Here is a 13,142-nt window from a genome sequence, read left to right as displayed (position 1 = left end):
GCAGTAGTGTAGGAGGCAGTAGTGTAGAAGGCAGTAGTGTAGAAGGCAGTAGTATAGGAGGCAGTAGTGTAGGAGGCAGTAGTGTAGGAGGCAGTAGTGTAGGAGGCAGTAGTGTAGGAGGCAGTAGTGTAGGAGGCAGTAGTGTAGGAGGCAGTAGTGTAGGAGGCAGTAGTGTAGGAGGCAGTAGTGTAGGAGGCAGTAGTGTAGGAGGCAGTAGTGTAGGAGGCAGTAGTGTAGGAGGCAGTAGTATAGGAGGCAGTAGTGTAGGAGGCAGTAGTGTAGAAGGCAGTAGTGTAGGAGGCAGTAGTATAGGAGGCAGTAGTGTAGGAGGCAGTAGTGTAGGAGGCAGTAGTGTAGGAGGCAGTAGTGTAGGAGGCAGTAGTGTAGGAGGCAGTAGTGTAGGAGGCAGTAGTGTAGGAGGCAGTAGTGTAGAAGGCAGTAGTGTAGGAGGCAGTAGTATAGGAGGCAGTAGTGTAGGAGGCAGTAGTGTAGAAGGCAGTAGTGTAGGAGGCAGTAGTATAGGAGGCAGTAGTGTAGGAGGCAGTAGTGTAGGAGGCAGTAGTATAGGAGGCAGTAGCATAATAGGCAGTAGTGTAGGAGGCAGTAGTATAGGAGGCAGTAGTATAGGAGGCAGTGTACAGTAGTATGGGAGCAGATAGTGTGAGGAGGCAGTAGTGTGGGAGGCAGTAGTGTGGGGAGGCGGTGGAGTATAGGGAGGCGGTAGTGGTGGGAGGCAGTAGTGTAGGAGGCAGGCAGTAGAGGCAGTAGTGTAGGAGGCAGTAGTATAGGAGGCAGTAGTATAGGAGGCAGTAGTGTAGGAGGCAGTAGTACAGGAGGCAGTAGTGTAGGAGGCAGTAGTGTAGGAGGCAGTAGTATAGGAGGCAGTAGTGTAGGAGGCAGTAGTGTAGAAGGCAGTAGTGTAGGACGCAGTAGTATAGGAGGCAGTAGTGTAGGAGGCAGTAGTGTAGAAGGCAGTAGTGTAGGAGGCAGTAGTATAGGAGGCAGTAGTGTAGGAGGCAGTAGTGTAGAAGGCAGTAGTGTAGGAGGCAGTAGTATAAGAGGCAGTAGTGTAGGAGGCAGTAGTGTAGGAGGCAGTAGTGTAGGAGGCAGTAGTGTAGGAGGCAGTAGTGTAGGAGGCAGTAGTGTAGGAGGCAGTAGTGTAGGAGGCAGTAGTGTAGGAGGCAGTAGTGTAGGAGGCAGTAGTGTAGGAGGCAGTAGTATAGGAAGTAGTGTAGGGAGGCGTGGAGTGAGGAGGCAGTAGTGTAGGAGGCAGTGAGGTGTAGGACGCAGTAGTATAGGAGGCAGTAGTGTAGGAGGCAGTAGTGTAGAAGGCAGTAGTGTAGGAGGCAGTAGTATAGGAGGCAGTAGTGTAGGAGGCAGTAGTGAGTGTAGGAGGCAGTAGTGTAGGAGGCAGTAGTGTAGGAGGCAGTAGTGTAGGAGGCAGTAGTGTAGGAGGCAGTAGTGTAGGAGGCAGTAGTGAGGAGGCAGAGAGAGTAGAGGCGAGAGAGAGAGAGAGAGAGAGAGAGAGAGAGAGAGAGAGAGAGAGAGAGAGAGAGAGAGAGAGATTTATTCCCCCCCACAAAAAAAAAACTTAGTGGTTTAAAAAAATAAGTGGCATGGATCATAAGCCTAATGGAAAGTCACTGATTTTGTATAGCATTTCTAAGATTATCTTATAACTAGAATTTAAACTAATTAGCGATGTACAGCTAAGGTTTAGATCATTTGGATGCTAGGTTTAATAAAACATGTTAATATTAAAGAGACAGTAATCTAAACTGGACTCAATTTTGGTAACTTCGTCGCTGCAACATTTTTAGTGGCAACAATACACGAGCCTGGATGCTAATTACATCCGGTGAACAGGTTACATTATATATTTTGTACATGAACATTATACAATTATATGTTTTATACATTAACAATTAATTAATAATAATCAATCAATGCAACAATCACATACAGTGTGGTTGGTATTTTTAAAGAGTTTTGGTGCGGTTTGCAGTTAGGGAACTTTTTTAATGTAGATAAATGGTTCAGAGAACCGACAAGTTAATAAATTAGACACATGTGCAACACCTGGGTATCTTTACTGAGGAAACGTTTCGCCACGCAAAGGTGAATGGTGAAGGACAGGAGGAGTTTGAGGTAATCAGTCTCTCAGCCTTGAGTCGATGTAATCACTCCATCAATGTTGGTTAGAATACAGCATAGGTGCGAAGAAGTGGCTCATATACTGTAGACAAGTGAGGTGAAGCAGTCGTAGGTGGTATTACACTTGATAAATCCAAATGGTTTAGTTAGTTTAATATGTTTATTATGCACCCCATACCCATCCTGTGGGCGGTAGTCAAAAGATTACAGAGGTACATAATTGGTCCAGGGACTGGACTCCAAAGTTTTGATAGCTGAGCAAGTTACAGAGGTAATGAACTCACAATTTACAAAGTCAGAGAACCATTTATCTATCACCTACGATTGTTGTACCTCACCTGCCTACAGTATATAAGCCACTTCTTTGCACATATGCTGTATTCTTTTCAAGATTGATGGACTAATTACATCGACTCAAGGCTTAGGGACTGATTACCTCAAACTCCTCCTGTTCTTCACCATTCTCCTTTGTATGGACTGATGAAGCTACTGTGTAAAGAAACGTTTCCTTAGTAAAGATACTCAAGTGTAGCACATGTGTCTAATTTAACAACTTTTTTAATCTTCAGGTAGGGTTACACAATTCAGGGCCTTTTAGTTGCCTGGAGTTTCTAAACAGGCTTAGTTGAACACAAGAAATGCTTAAATCAAAGAGATACTTGATCCTGATGTTGTATTATGTGTCCTGTTGCAGCTCTTCTAGAAGAGTTTGAGCACTGGATCAATGTTTGTACTGCGTGTCCTGTATACATAGTAAGCACAGTAATAGGTGTGGATATTTTCTATGCTGAACAGATGTAAACTTGTAGAGAGGGGGACGTGTTGTCTGAAACCTGAATGAGTGATCAGTAGAATAGAAGATTTTTGTTGAGTAACAACGAGTTTAAGTTGACTTTCTGTTGTTCATCCCCATGCACAAATACCTTAAGTGAAGTAAGGGTAGATTAGTGAGTAATAGAGATAGTGAATAAAGATGATTGAGGTACATATCTTTTGTAAAGTATATCCATTGTCTTTAAAATTTTCTTATAAGTGAGCTGAATATGTGTGATTAATTTTAATTTTTTGTCAAGGTGTATACGTAGAAATTTTCCTTCATCTAGTCTGCCAATGCCTGTATTATTTATCTACAAGCTTGAATTAATATTTTCCCACTAACTTTATTGAAGATCTTGTGTATAAAGAGCCTATGGTAGTGCCCTGTGGCACCTTCACTATTACCCTTGCATCCCGTCTTAAAAATACAATGTTTAAGTTCCAGTGGTATAAGTTCCATTGATGTAGGTGCCAGTGGCATACGTGGCAGTGGTATAGGTGCCAGTGGTGTAGGTGCCAATGGTGTAAGTGCCAGTGGTATAGGGGCCAGTGGTATAGGTGGCAGTGGTGTAGGTGCCAGTGGTGTAGGTGCCAGTGGTGTAGGTGCCAGTGGCATAGGTGCCAATGGTGTAGGTGCCAGTGGTATAGGGGCCAGTGGTATAGGTGGCAGTAGTGTAGGTGGCAGTGGTGTAGGTGCCAGTGGTGTAGGTGCCAGTGGTGTAGGTGCCAGTGATGTAGGTGCTAGTGGTGTAGGTGCTAATGGTGTAGGTGCTAGTGGTGCAGGTGCTAGTAGTGCAGGTGCTAGTGGTGTAGGTGCGAGTGGTGTAGATGCTAGTGGTGTAGGTGCTAGTGGTGTAGGTGCCAGTGGTGTAGGTGCTAGTGGTGTAGATGCCAGTGGTGTATGTTTCAGTGGTGTAGATGCTATTGGTGTAGGTGCAAGTCGTTTAGGTGCTAGTGGTGTAGGTGCTAGTGGTGTAGGTGCTAGTGGTGTAGGTGCTAGTGGTGTAGGTGCTAGAGGTGTAGGTGCTAGTGGTGTAGGTGCTAGTGGTGTAGGTGCTAGAGGTGTAGGTGCTAGTAGTGTAGATGCTAGTGGTGTAGGTGCTAGTGGTGTAGATGCTAGTGGTGTAGGTGCCAGTGGTGTATGTTTCAGTGGTGTAGATGCTATTGGTGTAGGTGCAAGTCGTTTAGGTGCTAGTGGTGTAGGTGCTAGTGGTGTAGGTGCTAGTGGTGTAGGTGCTAGTGGTGTAGGTGCTAGTGGTGTAGGTGCCAGTGGTATAGGTGCTAGTGGTATAAGTGCTAGAGGTGTAGGTGCTAGTGGTGTAGGTGCTAGTGGTGTAGGTGCTAGAGGTGTAGGTGCTAGTGGTGTAGATGCTAGTGGTGTAGGTGCTAGTGGTGTAGGTGCTAGTGGTGTAGGTGCTAGAGGTGTAGGTGCTAGTAGTGTAGATGCTAGTGGTGTAGGTGCTAGTGGTGTAGATGCTAGTGGTGTAGGTGCCAGTGGTGTATGTTTCAGTGGTGTAGATGCTATTGGTGTAGGTGCAAGTCGTTTAGGTGCTAGTGGTGTAGGTGCTAGTGGTGTAGGTGCTAGTGGTGTAGGTGCTAGTGGTGTAGGTGCTAGTGGTGTAGGTGCCAGTGGTATAGGTGCTAGTGGTATAAGTGCTAGAGGTGTAGGTGCTAGTGGTGTAGGTGCTAGTGGTGTAGGTGCTAGAGGTGTAGGTGCTAGTGGTGTAGATGCTAGTGGTGTAGGTGCTAGTGGTGTAGATGCTAGTGGTGTAGGTGCTAGTGGTGTAGGCGCTAGTTGTATAGGTGCTAGTGGCGTAGGTGCTAGTGGTGTAGGTGCTAGTGGTATAGGTGCTAGTGGTGTAGATGCTAGTGGTGTAGGTGCTAGTGGTGTAGGTGCTAGTGGTGTAGGTGCTAGTGGTGTAGGTGCTAGTGGTGTAGATACTAGTGGTGTAGGTGCTAGTGGTGTAGGTGCTAGTGGTGTAGGTGCTAGTGGTGTAGGTGCCAGTGGTATAGGTGGCAGTGGTGTAGGTGCCAGTGGTGTAGGTGCCAGTGGTGTAGGGGTGCCAGTGGCGTAGGTGCCAATGGTGTAGGTGCCAGTAGTATAGGGGCCAGTGGTATAGGTGGCAGTGGTGTAGGTGCCAGTGGTGTAGGTGCCAGTGGTGTAGGTGCCAGTGGTGTAGGTGCCAGTGATGTAGGCGCTAGTGGTGTAGGTGCTAATGGTGTAGGTGCTAATGGTGCAGGTGCTAGTAGTGCAGGTGCTAGTGCTCTAGGTGAGTGTGGCGTAGGTGCTAGTGGTGTAGGTGCTAGTGGTGTAGGTGCTAGTGGTGTAGGTGCTAGTGGTGTAGGTGCCAGTGGTGTATGTTCCAGTGGTGTAGGTGCTATTGGTGTAGGTGCAAGTCGTTTAGGTGCTAGTGGTGTAGGTGCTAGCGGTGTAGGTGCTAGTGGTGTAGGTGCCAGTGGTATAGGTGCTAGGGGTAGGTGCTAATGGCGTAGATGCTAGTGGTGTAGGTGCTAGTGGTGTAGTTGCTAGTGGTGTAGGTGCTAGAGGTGTAGGTGCTAGTGGTGTAGATGCTAGTGGTGTAGGTGCTAGTGGTGTAGATGTTAGTGGTGTAGGTGCTAGTGGTGTAGGTGCTAGTGGTATAGGTGCTAGTGGTGTAGGTGCTAGTGGTGTAGGTGCTAGTGGTGTAGGTGCTAGTGGTGTAGATGCTAGTGGTGTAGGTGCTAGTGGAGTAGGTGCTAGTGGTATAGGTGCTAGTGGTGTAGGTGCTAGTGGTGTAGGTGCTAGTGGTGTAGGTGCTAGTGGTGTAGGTGCTAGTGGTGTAGATGCTAGTGGTGTAGGTGCTAGTGGAGTAGGTGCTAGTGGTGTAGGTGCTAGTGGTGTAGGTGCTAGTGGTGTAGGTGCTAGTGGTGTAGGTGCTAGTGGTGTAGATGCTAGTGGTGTAGGTGCTAGTGGTGTAGGTGCTAGTGGTGTAGATGCTAGTGGTGTAGGTGCTAGTGGTGTAGGGGCTAGTGGTGTAGGTGCCAGTGGTGTAGGTGCTAGTGGTGTAGGTGCTAGTGTTGTAGGTGCTAGTGGTGTAGGTGCCAGTGGTATAGGTACTAGTGGTATAGATGCTAGTGGTGGTGCTAGTGGTGTAGGTGCCAGTGGTGTAGGTGCTAGAGGTGTAGGTGCCAGTGGTGTAGGTGCTAGTGGTGTAAGTGCTAGTGGTGTAGGTGCTAGTGGTGTAGGTGCTAGTGGTGTAAGTGCTAGTAGTGTAAGTGCTAGTGGTGTAGGTGCTAGTGGTACAGGTGCTAGTGGTGTAGGTGCTAGTGGTGTATGTGCTAGTAGTGTAAGGGCTAGTGGTGTAGGTGCTAGTGGTGTTGTGCTAGTGGTGGTGCTAGTGGTGGTGCTAGTGGTGTAAGTGCTAGTGGTGCAGGAGCTAGTGTAGGTGCTAGTGGTATAATTGCTAGTGGTGTAGGTGCTAGTGGTGTAAGTGCTAGTGGTGTAGGTGCTATTGGTATAGATGCTAGTGGTGGTGCTAGTGGTGTAGGTGCTAGTGGTGGTGCTAGTGGTGTAGGTGTTAGTTGTGTAGGTGCTAGTGGTATACGTGCTAGTGGTGTAAGTGCTAGTGGTGTAGGTGCTAGTTCGGTAAGTGCTAGTGGTGCAGGTGCTATTTATTTATTTATTTATTTAGTAATTTAAGCATAAAAACAGAGGTACAAAAAATACAGGTAAGAGCAGCATGCCAAAGCCACTTATATGCATAGCATTACGGGCTGGCTTAAAATTAACTTAAGATTAACTAAGCAATGATGAAATCAGTGATAAAACATTATTGTAAACAGATAACTATAAAGCACAAATGAGTATTACAAAGACAGGTCATATGGTTGCTTGCATTGCTGTACATTCAGTCGAATGGAGTATTCTGTTAGGTAGTGTATTTAATAAAAAAATAATGTTAGATTGGGTCCTAGGTTTAACATTTGTGTGATATAATTGTGAGTAACATATAGGATATACAATTTATAAGGTTCAGTTATTCAGTATTTATTTGGTTTTGAGTGAGTAAGTGATCTTTGAGAAGAGACTTGAATTTATAAACAGGTAGTGTTTCTTTTATATTTACAGGTAATGAATTCCAGATTTTAGGGCCTTTTATGTGCATTGAGTTTTTGCATAGCGTGAGATGGACACGAGGAACATTAAAGAGTGATCTGTGCCTTGTGTAATGGTCATGTGTTCTGTTGAGGTTGGCAAGATGTTTGAGGGGAGGGTTAATATCAGAGTTAAGTGTTCTATGTATGTAATAGGTGCAATAATAAGTATGGATGTTTTGTATGGTGAGTAGGTTGAGTGTTTTGAATATTGGTGGAGTGTGTTGCCTGTAGTGAGAATTTGTTATCATTCTAACTGCAGCCTTTTGTTGGGTAATTAGTGGTCTGAGATGGTTAATTGTTGTTGAGCCCCATGCACAAATTCCATAGGTGAGATAGGGGTAAATAAGAGAGTGATAAAGGGCCAGGAGGGCTGACTGTGGAACATAGTACCGTATCTTCGATAGTATGCCTACAGTCTTGGAGATTTTCTTAGAAATTTGTTGTATATGTGTATGAAATTTGAGTCTATTATCGAGGTGGATTCCTAGGAATTTTCCCTCTGTTAGCTTTGTGATAGGTGATCCGTTTGTTGTTATGTTAAGAGGTACATCTGCAGCTCTGTTACCAAACTGAATGAAGTAGGTTTTGTCAATGTTTAGTGTAAGTTTGTTAGTCCTCATCCAGGTAGATATTTTCTGTAATTCGGTGTTTACAGTATTGGCTAGCGTGACTGGGCTCGGGTGAGAGAAGACGTATGTAGTGTCATCTGCAAAAAGTGTGGGTTTGAGTAATTGCGAAGCATTTGGTAGGTCATTTATATATAGGTGAAAGAGAAGAGGGCCAAGGACACTTCCCTGTGGGACACCAACTGTAATTGGTTGTGCGGAAGAGCTTGCCCCATTTGCGTACACATATTGGCTTCTGTTGCTGAGGTAAGACTTGAGGTAGTTGAGGGAGTGCCCTCTAATACCATAGTGTGACAATTTTACGTGGAGCAAGTCATGGTCAACTGTATCAAAAGCTTTACGTAAGTCAATGAAGATCCCCAGTGGGACTTCTTTTTTCTCTATTGCAGTGTATATATGTTCTAGCATGTGTATAATAGCATCATTAGTATTTTTATTAGGCCTGAATCCAAATTGGCAGGGGTTGAGAATGTTTTGGGAGATGAGGTAGGAGTAGATTCGTTTATGAATTAATTTTTCGAAGATTTTTGAGAGAGGGTGTAAATTGGATATTGGCCTATAGTTATTCAACTCTGTTTGGTCTCCTCTTTTATGGATCGGGGTGACCCTTGCTATTTTGAGAACTGTAGGGAAGGTGGAGGATTCAATGGATTTGTTAAAGAGTGTTGCAATGATTGGTGATAGTACTTGTGACGCTTTTTTGTATATAAAGGGTGGTAAGGTATTTAAATCTCCTGCCTTGTTTTTCAGTGCGTTGATAATAAGGGAGACTTTGTATGGGTTAGTCGGAGCTAGGAACAGTGTGTTCGGGTAGTTGCCAGTGAGGTAGTCATTTGGTGGGGTATCTGAGCTTGGGATTTTATTGGCAAGGTTTTGACCTATAGTGGAGAAGAAATCATTGAGTCTGTTTGCTGTTTCTGTTGGTGGGAGTTGGGGTTCATCTGATTTTGCTAATTTTATTTCGCTATGTCGTGATATCTTTTTTGTTCCCAGAATTTCTGATAGGGTCTTCCAGGTCTTTTTTATATCACCTCGTAAGTTGGATAATCTGTTCTCATAATACAATTTTTTTGCCCTTCTTATCAGGCTGGTTAGGATTGACGAGTAACGTTTTGTTTGGTCTCTGGTTATGTGACCCATTCTGTACTGTTTTTCATATCGGTGTTTTGTATTTATGGATTTGAGAATGCTGGGTGTTAGCCAGGGACTGTTCAGTCTCTTAGCTGTCATCTGTTTAGTTTTTTTAGGGCAGTGCTTGTTATAAAGGTATTGGGTCTTTTTTAGAAAATTATTAAAACATTCGTCAATATCTGTATAGATTTCTAGCTCAGTGTGACAGTCAATGTTTGTTACTGCTGTTTTGAAGTTATTAATGGCTGCCTCATTGTGAAGTCTGAAGGTGACTTTAGTAGTGTCTTGGGGTATTTTACCAAGAGTTGTTATGAGGAAAGTAGGGTAGTGGTCTGTGGTATTATCTGTAATTATGCCTGATTTTAAAGGGGATATGGTGTTGGTCCAGATGTGGTCAAGTAGGGAAACACTAGTCTCTGTAACTCTTGTAGGTTTTGTTACTGTTGGTAGCAACATGCAGTTACTCATTGTGTTTGTGAATTCAGTAACGTGTGGGTCCTGGTCTTGCAGGAGATTTATATTGAAGTCACCTGAGAGTAGTAAGTGATCTTTGTTCATGCGTGCATCAGTTATCATACTTCCTAGGTTTTGACTAAATTGGCTAATGTTTGATTGTGGAACTCTGTAGATGTTTATCACTGTGAGAGGTTTTTGTAGGTATTTGGATTTGAATTTAGCTATTATATATTCCCCATGTTCATCCCTTGTGCAAGTATTAGTGATACATTCTAGTTGGTCTGAGTAGTATATAGCAGTGCCACCCCCTTGTTGGTCTGATCTACAGTTGTGTATGGCTGTGTAACCAGGAATGGCATAGACATCTGTAGTATCAGGCTTTAGCCAGGTTTCAGTTAGTGTAATGATGGACATATTGGCATGCAAGGAATTTAGTAATGCTAGGAGGTCATCATAATGCTTGCTTAAAGATCTGATATTGTAGTTAAAGATAGTTATGTTGTTGTTAGCTCTGAGAAGTGCCTTTGATTGTTCTGCTGTGTAGTAATTACAGTAACTGTTTGAATCATTTAAGTCATTAAATAAGAGGTTGGTATCAGGATCAATGCTTGTAATCATAAGATTTGTAGTGAATCTATAGTTAGAATTAAGTAAAAAATAAAGTAAATATTCTAAAGCTAAAAAAAAAATAGCACCTGAATTATTTAACAAATGTAAAAATAATGAGCTAAGGTAGTTTTTTAAAGCTAAAATAAAGAAGACAATATAAAAGGGACTAAAATAATTTGTGGTGAACAAATAAAGTGATGATCAAATAATGGAGCTTGGGAATATGATAGTAGGTAGTACTTTAAAGGTAATTCTTTAAAGTTAGAATTATAATATAAAATTATAATATAAAAGGGACTAATATAAGTTGTGGTGAACAATAAAGTGGTAATCAAATAATTGCACTAAGGTCTAATATAATGACTTTTGTGGAGTCTATGTTTTGAGCTAGAATGAGCTATAGTACAACTAGATTTAATCTAATAATATAACAATACAAATTAAAAATAGCACCAGTCTCTCACTAGTAATTGCAATATGGTCTAATATAATGAATTTGGTATTGACTATAGTACAACTGAGTTTAATCTAATAATATAAAAAAGGCACAAGACTCTCAATTGTAATTGCACTAAGGTGTTATATAAGTTGTTTACAAGAATTAGAGTATAACTAGATTTAAATTGACAAGATAAAATATGCAAGTTAAGGTAGCAAAAGAATAAAAAAAGTAGAAAAAAATATATATGAGGTAGTTGGTACTAGTTAGCAAAAGATAGTTAAGGGCCTTGAACAATAATATAATTGAAAAATACACTAATTGCACACACAATATAGTCACTAAGATATGAAAACAATCTTAGAGTAGGAATTATAATACAAACTTATAAAATAAAAATACAAATTGAAATGGTACTTGCAATTGCACTAGAGTCTGGTATAGGTTGTTGACAAGATCAGGAGTATAACTAGATTTAAATTGACAAAATATAATTCACAATTAAAGTACCAAAAGAATAATAGTAAAAAAATAACAAGGGTAATGTCTTGGTTATAATATGATAGTAAGATGGTAGACAGGTACACAGGTACACAGGTACAAAGGATAATATAAAGGTTGGAGTTAGTGGTGTAGGTGCTAGTGGTGGTGCTAGTGGTGTAGGTGCTAGTGGTGTAGGTGCTTGTGGCGCAAGTGCTAGTGGTGCAGGTGCTAGTGGTTCAGGTGCTAGTGGTGTAGGTGCTAGTGGCGTAAGTGCTAGTGGTGCAGGTGCTAGTGGTGTAGGTGCTAGTGGTGTGTCAGAGGAGTGCGTGAGAGTTGTGCAAGATAATAAAATTAGCTATACGGGGTGTGTTGGGTAATATTATAAGAGCAGCCGACCCCACCCTCCCCACACGCTACCTTTCCTCCCCACACGCTACCCTTCCTCCCCACACGCCACCTTTCCTCCCCACACGCTACCTTCCCTCCCCACACGCTACCTTTCCTCCCCACACGCTACCTTTCCTCCCCACACGCTACCTTTCCTCCCCACACGCTACCTTTCCTCCCCACACGCTACCTTCCCTCCCCACACGCAACCTTCCCTCCCCACACGCTACCTTTCCTCCCCACACGCTACTTTTCCTCCCCACACGCTACCTTTCCTCCCCACACGCTACCTTTCCTCCCCACAAGCTACCTTTCCTCTCCACACGCAGCCTTCCCTCCCCACACGCTGCCTTCCCTCCCCACACTCTACCTTCCTTCCCCAAACGCTACCTTCCCTCCCCACACGCTACCTCTCCTCCCCACACGCTACCTGCCCTCCCGACACGCTACCTTCCCTCCCCACACGCTACCTCTCCTCCCCACACGCTACCTCTCCTCCTCACACGCTACCTCTCCTCCCCACACTCTACCTTCCTTCCTCACACGCTACCTTCCCTGCCAACGTTCTGCCTTCCCTCCTCACACGCTGCCTTCCCTCCCCACACGCTGCCTTCTCTCCCCACACGCTGTCTTCCCTCCCCACACGCTGCCTTGCGTCCACACACGCTGCCTTCCCTCTCCACACGCTGCCTTCCCTCCCCACACGCTGCCTTCCCTCCCAACACGCTGCCTTCCTTCCACACACGCTGCCTTCCCTCCCCACACGCTGCCATCCTTCCCCACACGCTGCCTTCTCTCACCACACGCTGCCTTCCGTCCCCACACGTTGCCTTCCCTCCCCACACGCTGCCTTCCCTCCCCACACGCTGCCTTCCCTCCCCACACGCTGCCTTCCCTCCCCACATGCTGCCTTCTCTCACCACACGCTGCCTTCCGTCCCCACACGTTGCCTTCCCTCCCCACACGCTGCCTTCCCTCCCCACATGCTGCCTTCCCTCCCCACATGCTGCCTTCCCTCCCCACATGCTGCCTTCCCTCCCCACACGATGCCTTCCCTCCCCACACGCTGCCTTCCGTCCCCACACGCTGGCTTCCCTCCCCACACGCTGGCTCCTCCTCCCCACACGCTGCCTTCCTCAACACTACCCTCCTCCTCCGCACACCACTCCTCCTCCTCCTCCTCCTCCTCCTCCACACTACCCTCCTTTACACTACCCTCCTCCTCCACACTACCCTCCTTTACACTACCCTCCTTTACACTACCCTCCTCCTCCACACGACCTTCCTCCTCCACACTACCCTCCTCCTCCACACTACCTTCCTCCTCCACACTACCCTCCTCCTCCTCTTCCTCCTCCACACTACCCTCATCCTCCTCCCCACATGCTGCCTTCCCTCCCCACACGCTGCGTTCCTTTCCTACACGCTGCCTTCCCTCCCCACACGCTGCCTTCCCTCCCCTCCACACTACCTTCCTTCTCCACACTGCCCTCCTCCTCCTCCACACTGCCCTCCTCCTCAACACTACCCTCCTCCTCCGCACTACCCTCCTCCTCCACACACCACTCCTCCTCCTCCTCCTCCTCCTCCACACTACCTTCCTCCTCCACACTACCCTCCTCCTCCACACTACCTTCCTCCTCCACTCTACACTCCTCCTCCACACTACCCTCCTCCTCCACACTACCCTCCTCCTCCACACTACCCTCCTCCTCCACACTACCCTCCTCCTCCACACTACCCTCCTCCTCCACACTACCCTCCTCCTCCACACTACCTTCCTCTTCCACACTACCCTCCTCTTCCACACTACCCTCCTCCTCCTCCTCCTCCTCCTCCTCCTCCACACTACCTTCCTCCTCCACACTACCTTCCTCCTCCACACTACCCTCCTCCTCCACACT

This window comes from Cherax quadricarinatus, chromosome 9 (assembly GCF_038502225.1).
Source record: "Cherax quadricarinatus isolate ZL_2023a chromosome 9, ASM3850222v1, whole genome shotgun sequence".
NCBI lineage: Eukaryota > Metazoa > Arthropoda > Malacostraca > Decapoda > Parastacidae > Cherax > Cherax quadricarinatus.
Note: the sequence above shows the minus strand (reverse complement) of the source record.